The sequence below is a fragment of the Biomphalaria glabrata genome, chromosome 2, assembly GCF_947242115.1.
Source record: "Biomphalaria glabrata chromosome 2, xgBioGlab47.1, whole genome shotgun sequence".
NCBI classification, from domain to species: domain Eukaryota; kingdom Metazoa; phylum Mollusca; class Gastropoda; family Planorbidae; genus Biomphalaria; species Biomphalaria glabrata.
The window spans coordinates 37442225-37469476 of NC_074712.1; the positions used below are offsets into that span (position 1 = coordinate 37442225).

General features: G+C 39.2%; 1 protein-coding gene across 1 annotated transcript in view; it reads right to left on the reverse strand.

Moving 5' to 3' along the window:
* LOC106066934 (uncharacterized) overlaps positions 1-24452 on the reverse strand; it is a 46722-nt gene extending 22270 nt beyond the window's left edge. Inside the window, exon 1 of the mRNA XM_013226286.2 lies at positions 24092-24452. The gene's annotated coding sequence lies outside the window, so the exon portion shown is untranslated. The remainder of the gene's footprint in view (positions 1-24091) is intronic.
* Positions 24453-27252: the final 2800 nt, after the last annotated feature.

Sequence of the window (27252 nt, forward strand, 5' to 3'; positions counted from 1 at the left end):
AGCTTCCAGCCTTACCAGGTGGTCAGTTGTTGTCCGCCCCTGCCGGAATCCGCACTGGTAGTTTGAGATCACTTTATTCCTTTCCAGGTACCAGACCAGCCTACTGTTAATCATTCTTTCCATGGTTTTGCAGATGCAGCTTGTTAGTGCTATTGGTCGATAGTTAGCTGGGTCAGAGCCGTCTCTTCCCGGTTTAGGTATCGGTATAACTGTGGCTTTCCTCCAGCTGTTTGGGAAAGCGCCTGTTTGCCACACACAGTTATAGACCCCTAGCAGGACTGCCAATGAGGGTTCGGGAAGGTGCTTGAGGAACTGGTAATGGATTTCGTCTTCTCCAGGCGCTGTGTCATGTGACTTGTCCAGCGATTCCCTCAGTTCCTCAAGCGAGAACGGTTTGTTGTAGTCTTCATTGTTCTCTGACCTGAAATCAATGGGGTGTCTTTCCTCCCTGGTTTTGACTTTTTGGAACTCTGGCGTGTAGTGTGCAGTGGATGATTTTTCTGCTATTGAGGATGCAAGGCAGTCAGCTATTTCTCTGGGGGACGTGACAGTTCGTCCTTGGTTTTTCAAATGCCCTATTGCATTTGATTCTTTCCCTTTGATTCGCCTTACTGCCTTCCAAACCGCTCTAGCAGAAGTTTTGGCATCCAGACTGCCGACAAAACTTCTCCAGGAATTCCTTTTGGCTGACCGTATGGTTTGTCTAGCCTTTGCTCTAGCTATCCTGAATAGCTTTAGGTTTTCCTGGGAAGGATTCTTTATAAATGCAGCCAGTCGTTTTTTCCTATCACCAATAGCACTTTTGCAAGCTGTATCAAACCATGGTTTGCTAGGCCGTTTTGGATTTGCAGAGGTTAGGGGTACAACTTTCCTGGCTATACTTAGTAGCTTGCTAGCAAAGGTATCAGCTGGGTTCTGTTCATGGAGGATATTTTCTGTGATATCCTCAGAGCATCTTTTTTGGAATTGTTCCCAATCTGCCTTATTCAGTTTCCACCGCTGAGGTCGTCCCAATGAAGGGAGATTGTTAGTAATGATGATTGGGAAGTGATCACTTCCCCGTAGATCATTGCTAACTGACCATTTAAAATCGTCCAGAAGTCCGGGGACGCATACGGTGAGGTCAATGCATGTGAATGATCCAGTTCCTGGGTGCAAGTAGGTCGGTGATGCATCATTAAGTATGCATAAATCATGTTGGAGGAAGATATCCTCCAGCATACGACCTCTTGTGTCGGTATTGTTGGATCCCCACATGGTGTTATGGGCATTGAAATCCCCAAGGATTAAATAAGGCCGGGGGAGTTGTTTCAATAGGTCCTCCATGTCTGTTCGGTTTAATGGAGCGCCTGGTGGTAGATACAGGCTGCAGCAAGTGATAACCTTGTGAAGGGTTATCCTAGATGCTACGGCCTGTAGTGTGGTCTGTAGTTCTACCCTCTCATGGGGGATGCTATCCTTCACAAGGATACAGACTCCACCTGATGCTCTCTCTGCATCCTCAACATTCTTGGTGTAAGCACGGTAGCTTCGGAAGCTGATGCAATCTTTCAGAAATGTTTCCTGTAAGCAGACAGCTACAGGAGTCTCAGAGTCCATCAGTAGCTGCATTTCCTCGTAATTGGCCTTGAGGCCTCTACAATTCCACTGTACAATTCTGGAATCCATGGCTTATTCTAGATGACCTACTTGGAGCTATTTGGCCTTGGGAGGCCCCCGGAGGGGTTTCCCTTTATTCCAGTGACCTTGGTATTTTTATTCTTGGGTTTGGATGGAGAGGAGGACAACCCCCTTTTGGGGGAAGTCTTTCTCTCTGGAGAGGGGAGATCCCTCTGGTTAGAGCGGAAGTTATTTCCTCCTCTCTCACCTCGGGCATCCTCTCCGCTTTGATTTCTCCCCTTAGGGAGTTGGTCAACCTCTAACTCGGTAGAGGTTGGGGTGTCTGGCTGGGTTCTCTGAGGAGAACCTGTGTCAGACATGATGTCTCCGGGTTCTCCCGGAGTATTGGTTTTGACATGCTGCTCAGTCTCCATGCTCTCATCAGCGAGCACAGAGAACCTGTTCTTTAGCATGACAACAGGGCTTTCTTGTTTCTTCAGAGGTGTGTTCTTTGGCGGTGTTTTCTTCTGAGTTGGGGGAGGAGGAGGGGTGGTGGGGTCAATGTGTCCGTCTGTGTGGCTATGGATCTTCCTTTCTTAGCAACAGCCTGGGCGTAGGTCTTTGTCAAGCCGAATTGGCCCTTGGGTAGGGCCAGTACAGCCGATTTCGCCTGGCTAAAGGTACATCCGTTTCTTGCCTTGTACTCCTGCACGGCAACCTCCTGTTTCCACACAGGGCAGTCCTTGGAGTAGGCTGAGTGGCCAGCTTGACAGTTTGGGCATTTGAACTGGGCTGTGCAGCCCTTGTCCTCATGACCCTCTCCAGCACATCTGGCACACACAGTGTTCCTCTTGCAGACTGCCGCGCCGTGTCCATAACCCTGGCACTTGAAGCACCTCATGGGGTTAGGTATGTAGGGCCTCACTGGAACTCGTAGGTATCCTGCCTTCACATACTCTGGCGGTGTCCTAGTTCCGAATGTGAGGATAATAGTGGCGGTTTTGACCTCCTCACCCTCCCTGCGCCTGGTAATGCGCCGGGCATGGGTGACTCCTTCAATGCCCTCCACTATTTCCTTCTCGGAACATTCCAGTAGGTCCCTAGAGCTGATTACACCTCTGCTGGTGTTCAGACTCTTGTGTGGCATGACTTCCACTTGGAGATCACAGAGTCTTCTGCATCTTAAAAGCCCATCAGAGTGTGTCTTGCTGTCTACTTCTACAAGTAGTTCCATTGTTTTGTGTAGCTTAGACACACTCTTGGGCTCTCCCACTACTGACTTGAGTCCCTTATAGATAATAAAAGGGCTCAACTTGGTCAGGCTTTTTCCCTCCTCTGTGCATCTAACCACCAGAAATGATGGCCAGGTGGCACAGCTTTTTGGGACCTCCTCTTTTTTATCGTCGATTCGGCGTTTCTTGCCCAGACATAGGTCTGGGGCAAGTAGTTTTGTGTGTGTTTTTTTGTCCATATATATTTTGGTTAATTCGGCACCTGTGCTCCCCACCCGCCATCGAGTCCAACAAGGGGACGGGCCATTCGGATGTCCAGAATGAGCCCGTCAGGGCTACACAGGTGCTATACTCAGTCAGCTGCTACATCGGACATGTGTCCGATACAGCAGCTCCCTGATTGACCCTCCAGCCACCGCCCTCCAGCATAGGTCGACGACCTATGCTGGTAGCTCGGCATGACCAGCCGGTTGACCCAAAGCGGGCCATCTGGGTCTCAGGTCTAGGGGAACTTGGAGCCAAAGTATTGTGTTGTTGTGGTTTATCCTCAGATAGCCACCACTCAAACACCAGGATCTCTTTATCCCCCCTTACCCGTCGCAGTCCACGGCAAACGGACTGGTCTAGGACGTAGTGAGAATTTAAAGTTAAGGAGACAGTGTGATGATCAATGAAGGCAGACTTAGGAAAAGAGGAGGCAGACACAATGATAGAAAAGAAGTAGGGCACTTTTGAGCTCCAAAAGTGCTAAGGAAAGAGGAGCGCAGTTTAACGTCATGTCTCGGGACGCCAGAATGAGATTAAACTTGCTCACTACGTGACCTTGAACATCTAACCTACTCACATGCACTTTGTGGCCTTCAAAGCTTGTAGATCAATACAACCCCCCCATGCCTTTGTTTGGAGGAGAAGACACACAACTAAAACCCGCTCTGGATCGTCAGTAACAAACAACAACATGTGTTCAGTTCTTAGTGGGCTGCATGGCATACATCAGCACTCCATGCCCAGTGACACCCTGCCGGCAGCCCTGTAATTACTCTTACATAATACAATGAGTTAACACTAATTGTGCGGTAATGTATTCAGAACCCATGAACTCTGCAGTGACCAGGAAGGGGAGGTAATAAATGGATCTTGTTTTAATTCCCCCTAACGTCAAGTCTACACTAGACAAGCGGTTCCCGAAGAGCGGCAAGCTTCCCTTATAGTGCCCTACGAAATCATAGACTAAAAGTAGACGTATCACTCATAGAACTTCTTTACATAATGAAAGTGTTACGTCCTATGCATATCCAGGTGTTCATTTACGTTAATTAGCGATGAAACTTTGCTAAGTCACTAAATCTAGTATGCTTAATTTTCATTTCGTCTCATCTTGGTCGAATGGTAAATGAAAAAAAAAGTTCCTCCTTGTACAAATGGATTCAGAAATGCTATTTAAAAAAAAAAGTTCTTATACGACTTTGTCTTAGCAAATGGATTCAGAAGTACTATTTTTTTTTTAAAGTTATTAAAATTATTTTGCACTGTTTCCTTTATCTTTTCCCAACAATCAGAGCCAATAATTTTTGAGTCCAAGAACATTTGGTATACACTCTCAACCAGTCCACTAAGTTAATCAGATATAGCAGTGATGCCCAAAATACGGCCCGCGGGCCGACGTGCTTCCATCCGGCCCACCGAAACGTCGGCATAAATTACAGAAAATCCCCCCCCCCCCAAAAAAAAAGTTCAAAATGTATCTTTACCTACGTTAGGGCTCTCTCTCTCTCTTTTGTAATGGATTACTACCATGGCATTTAACATTTGTGTGTTCATGAAATAGGACTATAGAATCTAATAGGAAAGTCTACTAGGAAAAGTGAACGAATCTTTATTTTGTTGTAGAACATGATACCATTGCTAGCCAACATGTTTGTTTTTATAAAGAAAGTCTGAGGCGGTTTAAAAAAAAAACAAGAACAACAAATATAAATTGATTTTACGCCACGTTTTGAAGTGTAAAGAGAAAATTGAAACATCCCAAAGTAAGGACTAGATCATTGGGCTTAAAATAAAATAGTTTCAGATCAATTTCATTACGATTTTGTATCTTTTCCATCATGTGGCCCGCGACACTAGTGTTGGAAATTAAAATGACCCGCAGATTGAATTAGGTTGGGCATCACTGAGATATAGAATACATGACAGAGAATGGGCACAGCTCAGATGATTTTTTAAATTAATTTTTTATTATAAGAATGCTAGATCTAGAAGGAGAAGACCTACGTCACACAGCAATAGGATGTATCAAGGACCAGCCTCCTAAATGCTACTTTAAGAGCTCCTCAATTAATTACATCCAATTTCGGTGGCCAATGCTCAGGTTAAACAGAAAATATACATGAGAATCTAATAATACTCTGTAGGTAATATGTCTCAGTAACAATGGAGCTTATCAATGTGTTACTTCTTTTCTACAGACGATCGTTATAAAGGACTGTTAACAGCCAGAAACAAGCGACATCACTGCACTAGCAAACGGAAAGACTTTTATAAGTACTACTAGTACAACACGCTCTCGCGTCGGGTTGAACACGTAGATCTACATTTTGATCTTTTTTCAATCTTTGAATAGAATTATTTTTACATTGAAGTTTAACATAGCTGGAGGTATTGAGGTTTAAAAAAATGCAATTCTTAATTTATTCAAGGCTGTTTTAGGCGGGAGTATTCCTAGCCAGAAAGTACTCAGGTGAATCGATTTGAGAAAGTCAGAGGAGACCCAAATCTATATCTAGACAAAAATAGTTAAGTTTAGATCTAGTTGTAGTAAAGAGTATATTTAGTCTTGGTCCCCATTCTCTACACTTTTTTTTTACGAGTGAGGGCTGGAGAGGGTTCTGTGAGTAGAAACTGATTCTATTTTGTATCTGACCGTTTGACTCAGAGCACAGAGATCGTCTTTTCGGTTTTATCTGTTAAAAAAACAAACAAAAAACAGCAAGATAACTAACACAGTCGATGATGAAACTCAAGATATAACTTTTATTGTTGAGATAATGCAGTGGGTACCGAGTCACATAGGTGTGACTGGCAACACTATTGCAGACTCCTTGGCCCACCAGGGAGAGCAAACACCACCCACCGAACAGGCTGTGAGTCTTCATCATGCTCATGCTATAGTTAAAAAAAAAACAGAAATGGAAAAGTGGTTTGAGTGCTGAGACAAGTCCCAAAAAGCCCGTGGAGCCTGGGAGCGTATGAGGCGTCCTGACCGCACTTTCCCGTGGTGGGGGCTGCCCAGGCCTGAGCAAGCTATTATAGAACAGTGCAGGACAGGCCACTGTCCTGTTGGCTCATATTTCTCAAGGCTATGGCCAAATTTTGATTCACGGTGCCCCCGCTGCGGGGAAGAAGAAGAAACAGTGTCTCATATTCTGTTTGACTGCCCCAGACTTGCTGATCTCCGTCTCAACAGGTCTGGGAAACCAAATATTCTCCACCTGTATGGTGACATGTATGCGCTGCGCAGAACAGCAGGGTTTCTGTCCAGGGCTTCTGCAAGAGGATTTGAGCCTCTCAAGCACTCACTCCAATGGAGTTTGATGATGATGATGATGATGATTGCTGAGCACGATGAAGTGAAATCGGACTTGATGGACATCGACTGTATTTTAAGATCAGATCGTGTGTGTACACCTTTTCACGTCCTTTTTAAGTGGTTTAGACCTAAGTGCATACACTAGGAATAGTTGTTGAAAAAAGTGCGTTTTCGAGAGTGAACCAAAATAGCCGTTGGGTCAATGTGTCATTGCATCTTTTGTTCGTTTTGAAGATACCAACATGCCAGAGAGAGACAAGAAAGGCTCTGCTCTAGATGGAACCTCCAAAGTACTTTCACATACACATTTCTTAGGTTGTAAATGTAACTGATCGACTGTCTTACACGTAGCATACATACATGTCTCTGAAAACCTTCCAGCAATGAGGCCTACTAAGATATCCTACTAATCACTATCAGACATACTTGGGTTGTTACACAAAGATAGTCTTATAGGATTGGTTTTTCTTTTTTGCATACAACTACTTTAACTTGAGAGCTGGTTGGATTAGTGGGCGTCGAAGCGTTACATATCGTTACGTCGAGGAAGACTTTAAAAACATATCATTATACACACAGCTGTACAGTTACAGGCCGAACGAAACAGTTTTGTTTCTGGTTGAACGACTTTTTACAGTTGTCACAAGAACTGAAGCCGATTTGAAGTTCCTGAATTCTAACGAGCGCATCCAGGAACTGAATTTCGAAACAAGAATAACAAAGAGCACCGAGGCAAAACACGAAATCAGATCGCAACTAAACGTTCCTAACAAAATGGCTCTCGCACAAAGTCTAAGATAAAAAAAAAAGACTAGTGTGCGAATGTGCTAGGCATAACGTCTTTACATATTTCACATTCACATCACATAATTGTTTTTATTCACATCGCATTTTTTTTAAAAATCTAATTACAAAAGAAACTGACGGGTCCACGTTTGTAGAATCCGGAAGAATATCTACATCGAGTTCCCCAGTTGTGACCTAAAGCGTTAGGATTCATGAAGTAACATCAAGAGATTAGATGCAGAGGCCAAGTGGAGCAGTGATGTTCTGAAAGCAGTGATGTTCTGAAAGAAGTGATGTTCTGAAAGCTACTGACTCTCGATTCGATCCTTAGTGTCCTGATACGCAATCCATGGGACATGGGCAGCCAATATTGTCATTATTTAAAGGCAAACGATACGGCACTGTGGTGATGCTAAGAAATAGTTGGTATTCAATGGGCACTGGGGATGACTACCGAAACTGTCATGGACATGCAAGACTGAGACTTGTCTAGTATTTATAACATCTTTTTTTTGTGTGTTTCCTTTTCTCACAGTTAGCTCACCATTTTCCAAACAAAAAAAAACTACTCCATTTAGTGGGCGCCGGTCAGTGTCATCATCTACCCCAGTGGTTCTTAAACCGGGGTCCGAGAGACGACCGAAGGGGTACATAGAAAGATGAAAATTAGGTAATAGTTTAGATGCCCAGAGACATTTACTGACCACCATGTTGTTTTTAAGCATATTTATCTAACTTATCTATATTAGACTTTTTTTTAAAGAGATTTCTGTTCTTATGCTGTCAACTTATGCATTAAGTGTATTTACTGAAATGAAGGTCTAAAAAAATGTTAATAATAAATTGATGAAGTTGTTTCTTCATTTTTTCAATAACTTTTTTTAAGAGAGTTTTTTGTTCTTATGCTATCATTTTAAATGAATTTTAATATTAGATCTAATAGCTGCTAGAAAGAAAGACAAAACAGCAACAGAAAAATGTTGGCAAGTAATTCAAGGGAGATAGTCTAGTATTAAGCCTTAAAACCAAAATGGCGTATTTCCAATGACAATATATGGTAATAAGAAATAAAAGTTAAAAATTTATATTTTAAAAACTGTTTATCTCCGAGGAAATCAAATTACATATTTGTAATCTGCATTTTCTTTCTGCATATTCTTAAAATATAAGAGAAACCTGATTTAGCGTTTCTAGTCTCGTAAACTCATACCGAAAATTGTATACAACTGAAATAACTGTTTCGCTAAAAGCCAGATTCTCCAATCGGATCATTGGAATAATAATCAGCTCGGCCCTCACTACTGTTGAACTCATGATTTGAAAGCCGACTCGAAATGTCCGCTCGTTGAGCTCATCAAATCAAATCAACCTCATCCAATTCATGAATTGTTTAAATTTTATTTTAAACAAAAAGTTATAATCTCAATATAAACACTCTCATCAATAAGATGTTTTTTGTTTGTTTGTTTGTTTTTTTTTACATTCGTTACATATATTATATGCATTTACGTAGCTTTTTCACTTACGGTTACGTGGCAAATTTTGATTTTATAAAGGGGTCTCAGGGTCAAAAAAAGTTCGAGAACCTCTAACCTACCCCAGCAAGTATTTTCTGACTGACTCAATCCTAATGCCTTAACACTGCATCTTTTTCTCTGTTGAATGTTGTCAGAGATCAAGAGCTTGTACTGATGCCCAAGCTACAGTCGGTGACGTGCTGCTATCCGGCCCCTAGATATGTCTGCCTACCGCAGAGACTCGGTTCCACTGGAGTCAACGTTTGTTTGGCGGTGATGGGGGCACGGGGTGTCGGAAATGTAAATGGTTCCTTTGCCGCCCCAATGAAAGCTATTTATTACGAGCTTGCTAGAACACGACTCAAAGAGATCTTGTAGAATAAGAAACAGACAAAGACAAAGATGGACGAGACCACTTGCTAAGTCTAAACCTTCACATTATTCTGGATGCTGTTTTCTTCGGACATATTTTATTTACTAATCGTACTAACCCTGACCTATACATTTATTTTGTTCCTACAATTCGATAGAGAACACTACATCAAAGAGCTCAAAGTGACTCTGAATAAATTATGGGAAAGATAACATCCGAATGATCCGTGTGTTAATTGCAATATCTAAGTCCTCAGATATACACAGCCTCGGGCGCCAAATGTTGACACGGACACAATAGATCAAGTAAATCGTAACTGTTTGGTAGGGCGTGTCATTGCTTTTAATGACAATTACTCTCGTGTATCTGACATTTCTTGAAATGAAATAAGAATGAACCAATCCACCCGCAATAGAAAAAGAAGTATTTAATGTGACACTGAATGAATGTTAAGCATATAGTTTAGCATCGTTAGAAAAACAATGGCGAATGGATATAATATATTTTTTTTTATTTAAAGAAATAACATACAGATGTAAATTAAAAAAAAACAAAACATGTCAGACTAGAATGACACCTAGCTAACAAACAAGCTTCTATCAATACAGACGTATGTAGTTTTATTAGTTCATGAAGGTGAAGTCGGGACACTAAGTGTGCGCTTGGAAATGATCTTTGATTTCTCCTAAACAGTACATACAGGGAGCAGACATCGAATGTCAATGGGACCGTGAAATACTCCAATACAAATATGATAGATACGAGTTCCATTAAATAATCCGTACCAGAAAGGCATATCTATCGCAGATGAACTGGAAAACATTAAGTATAACACCGGCTTATCATTTGTTAATAAAGGGGACAATATTCAGTATTAGACCTGCTTATCAATCGCAGATAAAGTGGACAATATTAAGTATAAGGTCGGCTTATCATTTGCTAATACACTTGATAATATTTAATATCAGAACAATATTCAGGATTAGAGCGGCATATCATTCCCAGATCCAATAGACAATCTTAAGTATTAGATCGGCTTATCATTCTCAGATCCAATAGACATCATTAAGTATTAGATCGGCTTATCATTCTCAGATCCAATAGACATCATTAAGTATTAGATCGGCTTATCATTCTCAGATCCAATAGACATCATTAAGTATTAGATCGGCTTATCATTCCCAGATCCAATAGACATCATTAAGTATTAGATCGGCTTATCATTCCCAGATCCAATACACAATCTTAAGTATTAGATCGGCTTATCATTCCCATATTCAATAGACATCATTAATTATTAGATCGGCTTATCATTCCCAGATCCAATAGACATCATTAAGTATTAGATGGGCTTATCATTCCCAGATCCAATAGACAATCTTAAGTATTAGATCGGCTTATCATTCCCAGATCCAATAGACAATCTTAAGTATTAGATCGGCTTATCATTCCCAGATCCAATAGACATCATTAAGTATTAGATCGGCTTATCATTCTCAGATCCAATAGACATCATTAAGTATTAGATCGGCTTATCATTCCCAGATCCAATAGACATCATTAAGTATTAGATCGGCTTATCATTCCCAGATCCAATAGACAATCTTAAGTATTAGATCGGCTTATCATTCCCAGATCCAATAGACATCATTAAGTATTAGATCGGCTTATCATTCCCAGATCCAATAGACATCATTAAGTATTAGATCGGCTTATCATTCCCAGATCCAATAGACATCATTAAGTATTAGATCGGCTTATCATTCCCAGATCCAATAGACATCATTAAGTATTAGATCGGCTTATCATTCCCAGATCCAATAGACATCATTAAGTATTAGATCGGCTTATCATTCCCAGATCCAATAGACATCATTAAGTATTAGATCGGCTTATCATTCCCAGATCCAATAGACATCATTAAGTATTAGATCGGCTTATCATTCCCAGATAAACACCATTAAGGATTACAACTGAGGACCGAAACAGATAACGTGAAATGACGGGACAGTAACCAGATCAATGCTTCCACCCTCCCCAACACACACAGACAGACACAAGACAGACAAAAAGGACAGAAGGAATGGTGTGGCTTTTAGGGTGTGTGTATGTATCTAGGATTTATTTAGACGCTAAGTGTAGGCTTCAAACGTTCTATTGTTCAGTTCTTGAACACGGGTGAGCAGCTCTATCCCTTCTCCTAAGCCACCGTAGCGCCCAATAAGTTTCAAGTACTCGAGTCTACCCACCAGCCATCAACAAACTAGATCAAGAGAAATCCCCCAAGGTCGCTACTGTAAGACATTCCAGGCTCTGTATGTGTTGCTCATGACGTGGGAACCTGAGATGAGATTTTGACCTAATATGACATCGTGTCCCAGATGTTTGTCACTAGATAAACATGTTAACAGCAGATAGTACATGAACGAGACGTACGTACAGCAAACAAACAAGTGAAGACTCAGAGATAAGATAACCGGAATGTGTACATCTCTAAACACACAACCTAGACAAAGTAGACACATCATAGATATTGGTCAGAGGCAAACAAAATTATTTTAAAAAAAAAAGTTTTCTGTTAACTGTTAGTGTGGGTTTTACCATATACCAGAAAACACAAAATTAAAAAAATATATATATCAACAAAATTGAATATATACATGCCAACAAAAGATACACAAATATTAATATTCTTTCTTTCTTAATATCTCACATGTATTCGTTGTTTTTAAAGAAGTGTATTAAACAAGGAAAAATATTACTTTAAAAAAGCTACACATTTACAACGATATAGCTCAATACAGTAAGAATTATTTCCAATTTCGATATCAAATAAAATTAGTTAATAACCACTATTTAATTAACTATTTGGTTTATATTTTTTTAAATTGATTCCTGTGCTGTCTGCGACAATACATAATTATGCAAAGTTTTTTAAATTGATCATTGATCAGAGAACGGGATCTGAGAGAAATAATATGTACAATCACTGAGTACGACCCAACAACCATAAATTGTCTACAAAAAAGAACATCTATTAACTGTTATTAACTTTCTTGCATTTAAATGTACGAAAATATACATATATAAAATGTAGACAAAGAAACTGCAAGCAGAATGTGAAGAAATTTCGAGGCCTCTGACACACACAAGGCAACTAAGTCCTTATACCTACTTTTTTTTTTACACCAAAGATATACTGCACAACACTGTCTCAACATGCCATGTATGTCTCTTTGTCAGTGTCACTGTCAGGTTGGCAGACAAACAAAATGGATAGAAAGAATAAATGTCTACGTCCTGGAGATCGATTTAGTCAAACACAAAAATGTTGGAAGTCGTAGGCTTGGACCTGTTCAATAACCAACACAGGTCCACAGAGATACAATCAATGGTTAGTGGACTTCTACCTGGAGAGCAGGAGTTTGTTCTAGGGTGAGAAACAAGTTGGCACATTCAATCATTAGTCCTTGAGAGATACACTCAATGGTTAGTGGACTTCTACCTGGAGAGCAGGAGTTTGATCTAGAGCAGGGGTTCTCAACCTGTGGTTCGCGACCCCCTTGGGGGTCGATTGACGAGTTGCCAGGGGTCGTTTAAGACCATCGAAACTATGGATTGTTTTTGTCTATCCTTCTATTGCTGTATGTGTGTGTGTGGGGGGGGGGGTGTCGCGGCAGAGTAAGGGATTCTAAAATGGGGTCGCCTAGCTTAAAAGGTTGAGAATCGCTGATCTAGAGTGAGAAACAAGTTGGCACATTCAATCTTTAGTCCTTGAGTGGAGGAAACACCGCGTCCTGCTGGACCAATTTCTTCACTTACTTAGATTCAGTTACATTTGAAGAGAGGGGCGGGGTGGCTGGTGTAATAAGGAAGATGAACACATTAACTCTACCAATTTCTTTCAGCATGCTTTCAATGGCACGCTGCTAGAATCATGTGATGTTCCTCCAACACATCAAGCAAGCCTATCTGCTCTGAAAGCATCCATAAACACACACACACACACATTGTGAAGAGATTAACTGACAACAAAATTATAATGCTGACCTAGATTTATAGGTTAAGTTATGCGTAACAATTTTTTTTAAAAAGCGGAATCAATGTAACATTTCTATTGCGATGAATCAATTAGATCTTCCAAGGTAGGCAGCTAATCGAAATACAAACAGACGAGTCCCAACTTGTAGAAATGTTCTGCCGGTATGATCATCGATACGTGACGAGGCTGTATCACAAGTGAAATGAACACTGTAGCGTGTTGACTATACAAGTATACTAACACTAGGTTCAATAAACGCTTATTGTGCTAATTGTTGGAGTGCTAGCATTGACATTGCTAGAAACATGGACACTGAATGGCAGGTAGAGTCTATATTATTGTCCTTGGCAGTTCAAGCGAGACCAATCGTTAGAGAAGGCCTCACCACAGGCGACGTCGCAACCTGTGGGCAGTGGATAGCTATTGGTCTAAACTGCCCACTAATTGCGACGTTCAGTGTTCATGACTACTATGACGATTGGTCTCGGTTCAAGTCGTAGTTAAATGCGATTGCTAGTCCTAAGTTGTGATGTAGTTTAATTAAGAAGAATTTGGCAGCCGCTAATATCCATAACTAGCATCCAAATTGGCAGTAGCCCGATAGTAATGTTGGACTAGTCATAGGAAAGATACCGATACTATATATATATATTTCTGTTCAATATAAGCCTACAAATAGAATCAATACATTTTATTATAGTCGTCTCTACTCTTACCAAACATTTAATTTATCTGCGCTCTTTATATACTGTCTCCTAAGACTGTACAAGACAGAGAACTGCGAATTTGATATGGTAATTATGGTATGATGTGGTAATACATGTAATCCTATTTTCTCCGCCCTAGAACTTGTTTTAAACAGTAAGTAGACAAGATTAAAACCTTTGTTATCATTAGCTCAAGTTGCTTGTCATCAGACGTGATCATAATGAAGACATGCCAACAAATTGCGTGGGCAGAACAGAGGAATGACAGTGTGTATGTGTTAGATTAAACACGCCCTCTGTTCTACTTACAACACACACATAGATACAGATGTGTAGTTGAAATCAAATGAAGCTTGCCAACTTATGGACTTGTGTCATTAATGTCTCTATAAACTTACTAGTCCCTCGTAGACTTTCACGTCGAGTATTATCTATCAATAAATTGGCTGCTGTTCCGTTGGTACGCTATGTTCCGTTGGTACGCAATGTTTTCTACATCCGTGGCTCGCTGATAAGGAGAGGGTGGGGAAAGCTGCTCTTTTGGGAAGTTTTCTATTTGGAGCCTTTTCTCTCTCTTTATTCTTCATTGTCATTTACAGTCTATTTTTTTTTTTGTTCTAGTCTAAACCAACATTGCCAAGAGAGTTCTCAATACACTTGCCATGTGGCACATTGTGTTTTGATGGCCAGCTCCATCAGTAAACCTGATGTCAAAAGAATAAATGAATATTTAGACATTTGGATTTCAGTTTGGTGGAGGAAAAACTTCTTCCGGATTAGCACGTTCGCAAGACGTCGAAATGTGGCTTTGAGTGCTGCCAGATGTTGGGCACCTGGAGGTCAATCGACTTCCGTTTCAATGAAATGAAAACTTAGGAAAACATTCAACACGTGAAGATGAAATGAGTTTGCTTTATAGAAAACCTTGGTCTTCTAAGTAAGTTATTATGTAACAGTACTTTGGAACTATTAAAGTAACATTTCATTTGAAGCTATTATACAAAAGTACTTTGAACATAAGTTTTAAACCAGGGTTTTAAGTAATGTTCCATTTGCTTTAAACCAGGGTTTTAAGTAATGCTTGATTTGTTTTAAATCAGGATTCCAAGTAAATAAAATGAAAACAATTACACAATTTTCTGGAATCTCATTCGCGCATTGTGTGTTCAGTCTAGACATAGATCTATGGTCTCTGTAAACAAATAACCGACTGGTTTCATCGATATTTTGAAGTAAAGGTGTGTTGTTTTTTTTGTGTCATTTGTTTTTTATTTACTGCAATACTATTAACAAAACAAATGTCCAGATTGTAGAGTAAGAGAAACACTACGTAAAGTAGTCTGACCTTGCCACTTAGGGGGGCAGATGATGTAAAGGTAATCTTTTTCTAGAGCCAAGGGTAACGTGGCCGGCACAACGACCAACCACTCAGTGTTCTATACACACAGAGCTGGAGACAGAAGTGCTATACCACTCAGTGTTCTATACACAGAGCTGGAGACAGAAGTGCTATACCACTCAGTGTTCTATACACACAGAGCTGGAGACAGAAGTGCTATACCACTCAGTGTTCTATACACAGAGCTGGAGACAGAAGTGCTATACCACTCAGTGTTCTATACACAGAGCTGGAGACAGAAGTGCTATACCACTCAGTGTTCTATACACACAGAGCTGGAGACAGAATTGCTATACCACTCAGTGTTCTATACACACAGAGCTTGAGACAGAAGTGCTATACCACTCAGTGTTCTATACACACAGAGCTGGAGACAGAAGTGCTATACCACTCAGTGTTCTATACCCACACAGCTGGAGACAGAATTGCTATACCACTCAGTGTTCTATACACACAGAGCTGGAGACAGAAGTGCTATACCACTCAGTGTTCTATACACACAGAGCTGGAGACAGAATTGCTATACCACTCAGTGTTCTATACACACAGAGCTGGAGACAGAAGTGCTATACCACTCAGTGTTCTATACACACAGAGCTGGAGACAGAAGTGTTATACCACTCAGTGTTCTATATGCACACAGCTGGAGACAGAAGTGCTATACCACTCAGTATTATATACGCACAGAGCTGGAGACAGAAGTGTTATACCACTCAGTTTTCTATACACACAGAGCTGGAGACAGATGTGTTATACCACTCAGTTTTCTATACACACAGAGCTGGAGACAGAAGTGCTATACCACTCAGTGTTCTATACACACAGAGCTGGAGACAGAAGTGCTATACCACTCAGTTTTCTATACACACAGAGCTGGAGACAGAAGTGCTATACCACTCAGTCTTCTATACACACAGAGCTGGAGACAGAAGTGCTATACCACTCAATCTTCTATACACACAGAGCTGGAGACAGAAGTGCTATACCACTCAGTCTTCTATACACACAGAGCTGGAGACAGAAGTGCTATACCACTCAGTCTTCTATACACACAGAGCTGGAGACAGAAGTGCTATACCACTCAGTGTTCTATACACACAGAGCTGGAGACAGAAGTGCTATACCACTCAGTGTTCTATACACACACAGCTGGAGACAGAAGTGCTATACCACTCAGTGTTCTATACACACAGAGCTGGAGACAGAAGTGCTATACCACTCAGTGTTCTATACACACAGAGCTGGAGACAGAAGTGCTATACCACTCAGTGTTCTATACACACAGAGCTGGAGACAGAAGTGCTATACCACTCAGTCTTCTATACACACAGAGCTGGAGACAGAATTGCTATACCACTCAGTGTTCTATACACACAGAGCTGGAGACAGAAGTGCTATACCACTCAGTGTTCTATACACACAGAGCTGGAGACAGAAGTGCTATACCACTCAGTGTTCTATACACACAGAGCTGGAGACAGAAGTGCTATACCACTCAGTGTTCTATACCCACACAGCTGGAGACAGAATTGCTATACCACTCAGTGTTCTATACCCACACAGCTGGAGACAGAATTGCTATACCACTCAGTGTTCTATACACACAGAGCTTGAGACAGAAGTGCTATACCACTCAGTGTTCTATACACACAGAGCTGGAGACAGAAGTGCTATACCACTCAGTGTTCTATACCCACACAGCTGGAGACAGAATTGCTATACCACTCAGTGTTCTATACACACAGAGCTGGAGACAGAAGTGCTATACCACTCAGTGTTCTATACACACAGAGCTGGAGACAGAATTGCTATACCACTCAGTGTTCTATACACACAGAGCTGGAGACAGAAGTGCTATACCACTCAGTGTTCTATACACACAGAGCTGGAGACAGAAGTGTTATACCACTCAGTGTTCTATATGCACACAGCTGGAGACAGAAGTGCTATACCACTCAGTATTATATACGCACAGAGCTGGAGACAGAAGTGTTATACCACTCAGTTTTCTATACACACAGAGCTGGAGACAGATGTGTTATACCACTCAGTTTTCTATACACACAGAGCTGGAGACAGAAGTGCTATACCACTCAGTGTTCTATACACACAGAGCTGGAGACAGAAGTGCTATACCACTCAGTGTTCTATACACACAGAGCTGGAGACAGAAGTGCTATACCACTCAGTCTTCTATACACACAGAGCTGGAGACAGAAGTGCTATACCACTCAGTCTTCTATACACACAGAGCTGGAGACAGAAGTGCTATACCACTCAGTCTTCTATACACACAGAGCTGGAGACAGAAGTGCTATACCACTCAGTGTTCTATACACACAGAGCTGGAGACAGAAGTGCTATACCACTCAGTGTTCTATACACACAGAGCTGGAGACAGAAGTGCTATACCACTCAGTGTTCTATACACACACAGCTGGAGACAGAAGTGCTATACCACTCAGTGTTCTATACACACAGAGCTGGAGACAGAAGTGCTATACCACTCAGTGTTCTATACACACACAGCTGGAGACAGAAGTGCTATACCACTCAGTGTTCTATATACACACAGAGCTGAGACAGAAGTGTTATACCACTCAGTGTTCTATACACACAGAGCTGAGACAGAAGTGCTATACCACTCAGTGTTCTATATACACACAGAGCTGAGACAGAAGTGTTATACCACTCAGTGTTCTATACACACAGAGCTGAGACAGAAGTGCTATACCACTCAGTGTTCTATACACACACAGCTGGAGACAGAAGTGCTATAGAAAAAGGAGAATTTCTAGAACGATACTGCCACCAGCTTTTGTGGAGAATGTCTTTAAAGTACATCATTTCTAGCCAGCCTAGAATCATAGTCATAATTGTATGAGTCACGTCACCTTGACATTAGCTCTCAATCAAGGGAAATAATAAAGACTTAGTAGTAAATATCCATACGTGTGTAGAGACATTACAAAGATAGGCTATTGATTACGTCACTTAGTTACAAAAAATCAATACTACTTAATACAACGCATTAACAAAGGAGAGACCCTACTGGACGCAATAATAACGAAGAACGAGGTCAACATTTTAGTTGGAAACAAAACAAAGGGGATGAAGAGGTTGTCATGCACTTTGGATACAATTTGTCAACAATGCGCCAAGGTAAAACAGAAAAACAAAACAACGGAAATGTGAATAATTTCCCAGCACTAGCCTGAGGCTTTCACAAAAGGTGAATTTGGGAAGGGGTTAAAAATATATATATGTTTATATTTTTGTTTGACACATGTTAACAAACAGTTGGCTAGGCTGACTTATCTATCAGGGATGACAACATCAATCCAACGGGGAGGTCTCCTAATTGTCTTCTCTTCCGGTATAAGAATGAAATAGAGAAGCAATATCTTTCGTATGTCCCCATACCGATACTTTGATTGGACTATCCTAGAGAAGCCGTTGAGAAAAATATGCTATAAATATTTAAATAGCTGACGGCGCGGTCACACGGACAATGTAGCCAAAGTTGTGGACATACTATGAGACAGTGGTGTCACGGGAGCTTTATCAATTTCTGACACGCGTCTGGGACGATTAACCGCAACCACAACAAACAAACAAACAAAAAAACAACAACATTGAGTTCAATGGAAACGAACCACTGCGGTTTAATTTAGAGTGGGCAGGAGTTTCAATGGACCCACTGGCCGTAGTTTTCGTGTATCTGATACATTGTAAATAATTGTAATGAATACATTCCGTCATGAAAAGAAAACTCAACTAAAAGAAAAGTGAACTATTGTCCAATGGTATGGCGCAATCCACGAGTCCCCATCTTTTCTTCTATATACAATGCAAGGTGGGTCCTCCCTGAACTCTCGTTAGGATGTAAGAGAAATAGAGGCAATACAAATAGTCCAGTCATTGCGAATTTCTTGCAATACCATAAGCTTCATGTGAGTAATTGAATACTATGATTTAGTTCAGTAGCCACCACCTTCGCTCCAAATTCCCCAGCTTGACCAGGTCAATGACGCATACTCTCTCCTTCTGCAGAAAAAAAAAAGTCTGTCACGTAATTCCTAACTGTGTCACCGACTTTCCTACTCCCCCCCCCCCCTTTCGCTCTCCAGAGCTCACCATTTGAATGTCCACATGTCTACACATACTACCGAGCAGTTCCAGACAACCTGGGATGACATCATCTTTGTGTATGTGTGTGTGAGGGGGGGGGGGGGACTCAATCAATAGTCACGTGATCACAACACAGCTTCGGCACAAGCGTTGCTTTTTTCCCTCTCTTTCTTGGCGACATTCAATTGACCTACATTTCCAGAGTGAAAGACGGGGGGGGGGCGCTACCTCTGGGACCTGGGAACATTGTAACGACACACAGGCCTGCATCTCAAACTTCTCTTAGTAAGGGGCAACACATTTGTAGATTATATCCAAACACTTGTCAACACATACATCAACGTGAACCACAGGCGGTCATTGTGTTCAAAATGTATCCCTTGGCCAGCCAAGCCACTGTGCTGTGAAGCCGGGTCTAATGAAATCATCCTGCCCACACACACCTGTGCACTGCACCCGTAGATGTCATAGCACGTATACCACCTGGCAGGTACTTAGAACACATACCACTGACTAGAAAACAAAGAAAATCTAGGCTAACTTTGCGGCCCACTGAAGCACTTCATAGACCTAGATAGTTCCGTACTGGAAAAAGTAGTGACGCTGACAAAGAGACTAGAGAAGAATGCCGGATGTCTGGATGACCAATTTCCAGAGTAAATGCACCCCCCCCCCTTTTTTTTTTTACACACACACACACACACAAACAGAAGAATACTATTCACTACTTTGAGAGGCAGTGCATTAATAAACGAAACGTACTTCTAAATTTAGGCGTTCTACCCACCCCAGTTGTTTTTTTTTTAACTAACCACTTTAGAAATCAAGATATTTGAAATAATCAAACAAAATTGTTAAAATTAACTAAATAACTAGAGCCTACATCGGAAAAAAAAGGAGGGGGGGGGACTCAGCATCAGACAATTTAACACTGACAATTTCTTTGAAATTCTTATTTCTGTAGATCTAACATTACTTTATAGAAGAAATATCATGCTCAATGTGTATGTACAAGAGCTCCCAATGAACAGCGTGTTTTAGTCGAGCCACAAATAACCTTAGCAACATTTCACCTTATATCGATGCGACCATGTTTACCCAACATACACACAAAGTTTGGATTAAATGGGCAACCTACACTAATGCGACATTGCCCCAAATATATGACCATGAACTATACCGTGCCCACATTGACATTTGCCGAGAGTAACTCGTTTTCCTTTAGAGTAGTCAAGAGAGATGCAAGAAAACAAAAAAATGATAAGAGGCTACCCAAACATGGATAGATGCATCTTCGAACTCACCATGGACATATTTGTTTTCACATGTAGACAAGTAGCATACAAGGGAAATATTGGTTTTCATAGGCAGGTATCATACAAAGAACATCTTTGTTTTCGGGTATCATACAAAGAATATCTTTGTTTTCACAGGTAGACGGGTAGAATGAAAAAAGAACGCCTTTGTTTTCATAGGCAGGTATCCTCCAAGAAACATCTTTGTTTTCACACGTGGACAGGTATCCTCCAAGGAACACGCGTTTTCTTACACCAACACACGCTACAGTTCAATGTGTTTTGAAAGCTGTTTTCAGGCGTCTATTTACTGCCCCAACCCTCTGCAAGCCATAAAGAGTAGAGTACATAGGAGAGAACATTTTTACATGGATGGGGAAAAACGTGTAGGTTGCCATATACAGGAGATATTTGTTTACATTTTGATTTGTAAGATCCAGTTGACAGGGTGAGAAAGCGATGAAAAACTGGGATCGGGGGGGGGGGGGCATCTAATGGGACAAAAACCTAAGAGACTGGAACTAGGAAGATAGGAAGGGATTTAGACAAACATCAACCTACCGCCCAACAATGTTACCTACAGTATTGTGTTAGATTTAGACAAACATCAACCTACCGCCCAACAATGTTACCTACAGTATTGTGTTAGATTTAGACAAACATCAACCTTATGCCCAACAATGTTACCTACACTATTATGTTAGATTTCAACAAACATCAACCAACAATGTTACCTACAGTATTGTGTTAGATTTAGACAAACATCAACCTACCGCCCAACAATGTTACCTACAGTATTGTGTTAGATTTAGACAAACATCAACCTACCGCCCAACAATGTTACCTACACTATTATGTTAGATTTCGACAAACATCAACCAACAATGTTACCTACAGTATTGTGTTAGATTTAGACAAACATCAACCAACAATGTTACCTACAGTATTGTGTTAGATTTAGACAAACATCAACCTACCGCCCAACAATGTTACCTACAGTATTGTGTTAGATTTAGACAAACATCAACCTACCGCCCAACAATGTTACCTACAGTATTGTGTTAGATTTAGACAAACATCAACCTACCGCCCAACAATGTTACCTACAGTATTATGTTAGATTTCGACAAACATCAACCTACCGCCCAACAATGTTACCTACACTATTATGTTAGATTTAGACAAACATCAACCTACCGCCCAACAATGTTACCTACACTATTATGTTAGATTTAGACAAACATCAACCTACCGCCCAACAATGTTACCTACACTATGGCGTTATTTAACTGTGCACACATTTAAATCACTTTTACATTTGGGTCGGATTCACCTTGAACAAAAAAAGATTATCAATAGATCTACTTTAGAATTTCAAGGTCACACCTATGAGAAACTTTGTTAAAAGTACGGGCCTCCTAAAATGCTCAACCCCTGAAACTAAAGAGGCTATAAATAAGACAGGACTATGTAAACGTTGTTTGGAAAAGAGAACTCTGCACTTTAAGTAGTATTTATGGCATTCGGTTCTAACCAAACGCAGTTCAAATGTAAATCCAAAGAAACAAAAAAAAACAAAAAAACTGGCGGGAGATCTAACTAATGAAACACGTGACACTTTGGTCTCTGTGGCTGTGTTACAGCAAAGATTAGTATCTGACACTCTACATATTATAGATGCGATGGTGAGAGTGTGACACTGTTAGGTCTACAGACTAGGATGTACTTTACCCAGGAGCCTCTCTATGTAGTACTGGTGTCTACGTCCCCGTTGTAAGGCAGCAAGAGTGCTCATCAATTACGTTTGTGTTATTAACTAAGAGTGTAATGGAGAAAAACACACAAAGAGTTTCCAATGCAGTTCTGCCACATTTTGAGCTGGAGAGTGAGGATGAGAAATACAACAAAATCGTGCACACAATAGGAAGAAGCTATTCACATTATTCAGGCCACCCGCTCATCTACAATAGTCTTGTTTTTTTTCTCTTCTTGTTACAGTTTAGCTTGCTTAATTTTAAAAACTACTGAGAATGCACCAGAACCAGATATGCTATAATTGGATTGATTTAAGAATAGAAATGTTGAACAATGAAAGGAATTTGAAAGCTGGTGGATGGAAATACAAATATAGCATCGCCATTGAAGAACACACCTCAACTTTTTTTTCAGGGGTGAGACGGCAATTCAAGTTTGTTTTAAATTTAAATGATCTACCATGACAATACTTAAAAAAACAACTCAACACGTATTATATCTTTGAGAGAAAAATGTCTTATGGCTCCTCTACAGGATTGTTGAAATAGAAAAAAAAACAAACACTTTCTCCCCATGCTGCACACCATTACTCTACCACTTGTCTTCCCTACAACCTCCCATACCTCCCCTGCACAAAACAAAGCAGACACTTTCTCCCCATGCTGCACACCATTACTCTACCACTTGTCTTCCCTACAATCTCCCATACCTCCCCTGCACAAAACAAAGCAGACACTTTCTCCCCATGCTGCACACCATTACTCTACCACTTGTCTTCCCTACAACCTCCCATACCTCCCCTGCACATAACAATAACAACTATTTCATTCGATTCAAAACCCAAGCATTTGGATTCCTTAAACCCATACATTCGATTCAAACCTAAATCTTCTGCACATTGTTTTCTGTTCTACACACACAGATCTTTGCAACCTGGAATTACCACAAATAAAACCACAACTCCCAACACAAATAGTGTTGGAGGGAGAAAAAACTTCCTTCCTTGTACCAAAGCTGACAATGGGATAGAAGAAAGGCTGAGCACATTGCAGAAACAACTAAGTAAAATATAAAAAAAATTGAACTACTTTCACAGAGAAACAAGTGGATTATAAAAGTGAAGAAATGTTTCCCAGACTTAGTAACATACATCAGCTCAATGTAGTATTTGTTTTAGTTCAAAAGTAATTCAGAGTATTGAATGTATATTTAACTATTGGGTATTTTGAAAATAAGATAAAGGAACCCTAGATAAAACTGGATCAAACAAGTGATTACAACCAAACCTCAATATAGTTTCATGATGCCTCTCAACTAGCAACGAAGCATCAGGTCTTTATGCAAATGGCATCATCCTACTACATAAGTAATAGCGAACAAATCAACTAAAGAAAAAACATTGTTTCTTGAATACATATGTTCTGTTTTCCATTTGAAAGTTCTCTTTTAAAAAATATATTTCCTAAAAATAAATAAAAATGAACACAGATCCATATTTCTAATTGCACAATGTTAAGAATCAAAAATATTTCTGAAAACATTATCTTTCCTATACTAGAGCTCTCTTTCAAGTAAAAACATCCAATAACACTTAAGAAAAAAATACAACTCTAAACAAAACTAAATCTAAACTAAGGATTAACTTAAAGTTTCCAAAAAGAGAACTTACCTTAATTCATGACAGCCAAAAATCTGATCCAATGAGAATGAATGTTGACAGCAACAAAAAGAAAAAAAATGTTTTAACTAGATCTATATCATCTCACACAATTTTAGTGTTTTAACTAGATCCACGTTATCTTAGACAATTTGTTTGTATCAGAGATCTACACCATTTCACATGAATGTTTTTGTATCAGAGATCTACACCATTTCACATGAATGTTTTTGTATCAGAGATCTACACCATTTCACATGAATTTTTTTTTTGTTCTGAATTAAACAAGAGTGAGAGACAAGAGAAAAAGCACAGAAGTTATTAAAACACTTTTTCTCCCCAAGAGCAGTGCTTTCTAAAATGTTAACCCACTGCTTCAACACATTTTATTTTGTGCAGGAAAGAGACCATATCTGGCTAATGTTGTCTTAATCTGGTGCAACACACCTGGTGACATATGTCACATAGTTTGGAGATGTCTGTAGCAGAGGTAAATGACTTGATGTAGATCTAAAGAAATGTAAAGCAGTACCATAGTCTCAGGATGGCAAAACAATCTTCAACCTTGACATGCTTGTGTTGAAATAATTTGAACATTGCAAATGTCATCAAGAGGTCATTGGAAAGTCAGGAACACTTAAGAATCAAACAAAATCTTGCACGTCTTTGCTTTATACATATTTAGTGCACTCTGTAGCATCCATTGTTGCATTGATTCAAGCTTTACTACTCATGTAAACATATTACCAACATTGAATTTTTTTTTCCCCACTATTTTAGGTTATAAGTTATCAGAATTAAAAATATCATTTCTCATCATACATTTCAAAGAGCAGAACTGAAAGTGGGGACGAATTCCAACTATTTTTATGAATAATTATCAGTATATTAATTTTAGGACAAAAAAAAGGGGGGGTTGCTGTGTTCTGGTGAAATGACTTAAAATACAGTCATACCTCTTTGCAGTGAATTGCTACATTGAAATTTTCAGTTTGTTCAAATTATTTTTTTTTTACCAAACAGATCTCTTTTCATTTGGTTGTATCAATAGTAAACAGTCACTTATTTGAAATATTTGTACAACCTTCAAACTTTAATGTAGACTCAAGCTCTTGCATAATCTCAATGTTTATGGCCTGTATGGCCTCGTCTGCATTTATTTAAAATAGAGCAAGGTAACTAAAATGTGTCATGAAATTTCTGATGTCTTTTTGCAATGGACAAAAAAAAATCGTATTTATGTCACAATTACATTTAGTAAAGAATATAGGAATGATTTCTAGGGCATTAGGTGCCACTAAGGAACAACTTTCCATCTGTTTTACCAATCAAACCATAAATCATTAGCCTTCTGTGAAACTTATATCTACAATAACATTGTATGCATATAGTTCTGATGCAAATCATTTCTAACTTATTTCAACAAGATTTATATTTTCTCACTTTAAAGCAAGATTTTCTTATTGTTTGACTGTTGCTAGCACTTGGATCTAATTAAAAGTGGGTTTTGCATACTGCTAAGTGTTATGAATGGGTCAAGTGTAAAGATCATGTGTAGACACTGTGTTTGTCCTTAAAAGGTAGAATTTACAAACATACTTTATAATGAAAGGCTTTAGATTTAGCTAGGTACAAGGGAGATAATTATTTATAAACCAATTAGCAAATCAAATATCTTAGTTGTGTCTACCTTCTGATTTTTTTCCTGTAAAATTTCTAAACTTTAAAATATCCCCAAAACTTGTACTAACTTACAAAAAACTTTATTAGATGTAGAATAAAAATCTTTAATCTCTATTTCTTCTCTTTTAGAATAGAAAATCAATATTACAACATCTAGTGTGTTCATAATTGTTTTTATTAAAACACATCTAAAAAGGATTACTAGAGTATGCCAAAAAGAAATGGGCATTTACATACAATAATACCTTTTATAGGAACTCCATTACATTAAATAAATACAGAATTTTAAAGAAGTTAAAATAAAAAAAAAGAACTAAATTATTTCTGTTTGTAGTAAATATATAAATACACCATTGTACTAAGAAATCATAAGATGATGATATTTTAAAATTGTTTTTAAGTGATTTTTGTATTGGTAGTTAGTAAGTCAATAATCATGAAAAATGTTTCGATTGTACTAAAGACATTCATTTTCACACTATGGAAGATATCAGAGTGGCGAACATGGACAAGCTGTAGACTTAAAAGTTTGGCTTCTTATTTCTGTTGGCTTTGTTTTCTAAATTTCTTTCTAAGGATGTGTCTACCTCAACCACAAAAAAAATAAATTATATAACAATCAAACCTCGTTATATCATAACATGCTCGATTGAAGAAGTTTTAAAAAGGGCATTTTCAGTCTATGCCAAGTTCTGGGCATTGAACTACAAACACAGTTAAGATTAAAATTCTATTCAAAGCAGCTTTGCTATAATGAGGTTTGTGTCTAGGTTTTATAGCCTACAGCTTGTACTTACAACGCAGTGAATCCATCAGTGCCGATAACAATTTAGAAGAACTTTCAGAATAATATTTATTGACATCAAAGCTTAAGGGATTGTTGGATAAATCTGTCAAGAGCAAAGAAAAGCAAAACAAATAAATCCTGCAGATTTTTTTTATAGGATTAATTAACAATAAGTCATTAACAAAAGTGCGACTCACACAAATAAAAATTACTTTATAGTATATATTTAATACATCTTATAAAATACATTCCAAAGAGAACATTAACTTTTCACTTAATGCTTTTGATCACTGATAATTTTCTATCTTGTTCATTACAGCATATTTCAAAAATGTACCATTCCATTTTCATATCATTTTCATTAGACAATGACCTAACATACTACTTCATCATTTTTCAAATCAAAAAAAGAAATCTTAGTTTTTATATATATATATATTATATATATACTAGCCTGGCATTACCCGTGGCCTGCGGGTCTAAGTTTGTGTTTACTAATGTAGTGGATTGGATTTAGATGTATGTTAAACTTAGCTAATGATCCTTTCACGTTATTTCTCTTTCACTACGAAAATAAAATTAGTTTTACGAAAATGGGTCTACCTGAAGTCGATACATTCTTATCTATTAAAAACGAAAAGAGCGATAGCTTTGTTAAATAAATGGGATTATAAAGTGAACAATTAAACGAAATAATTTTTAG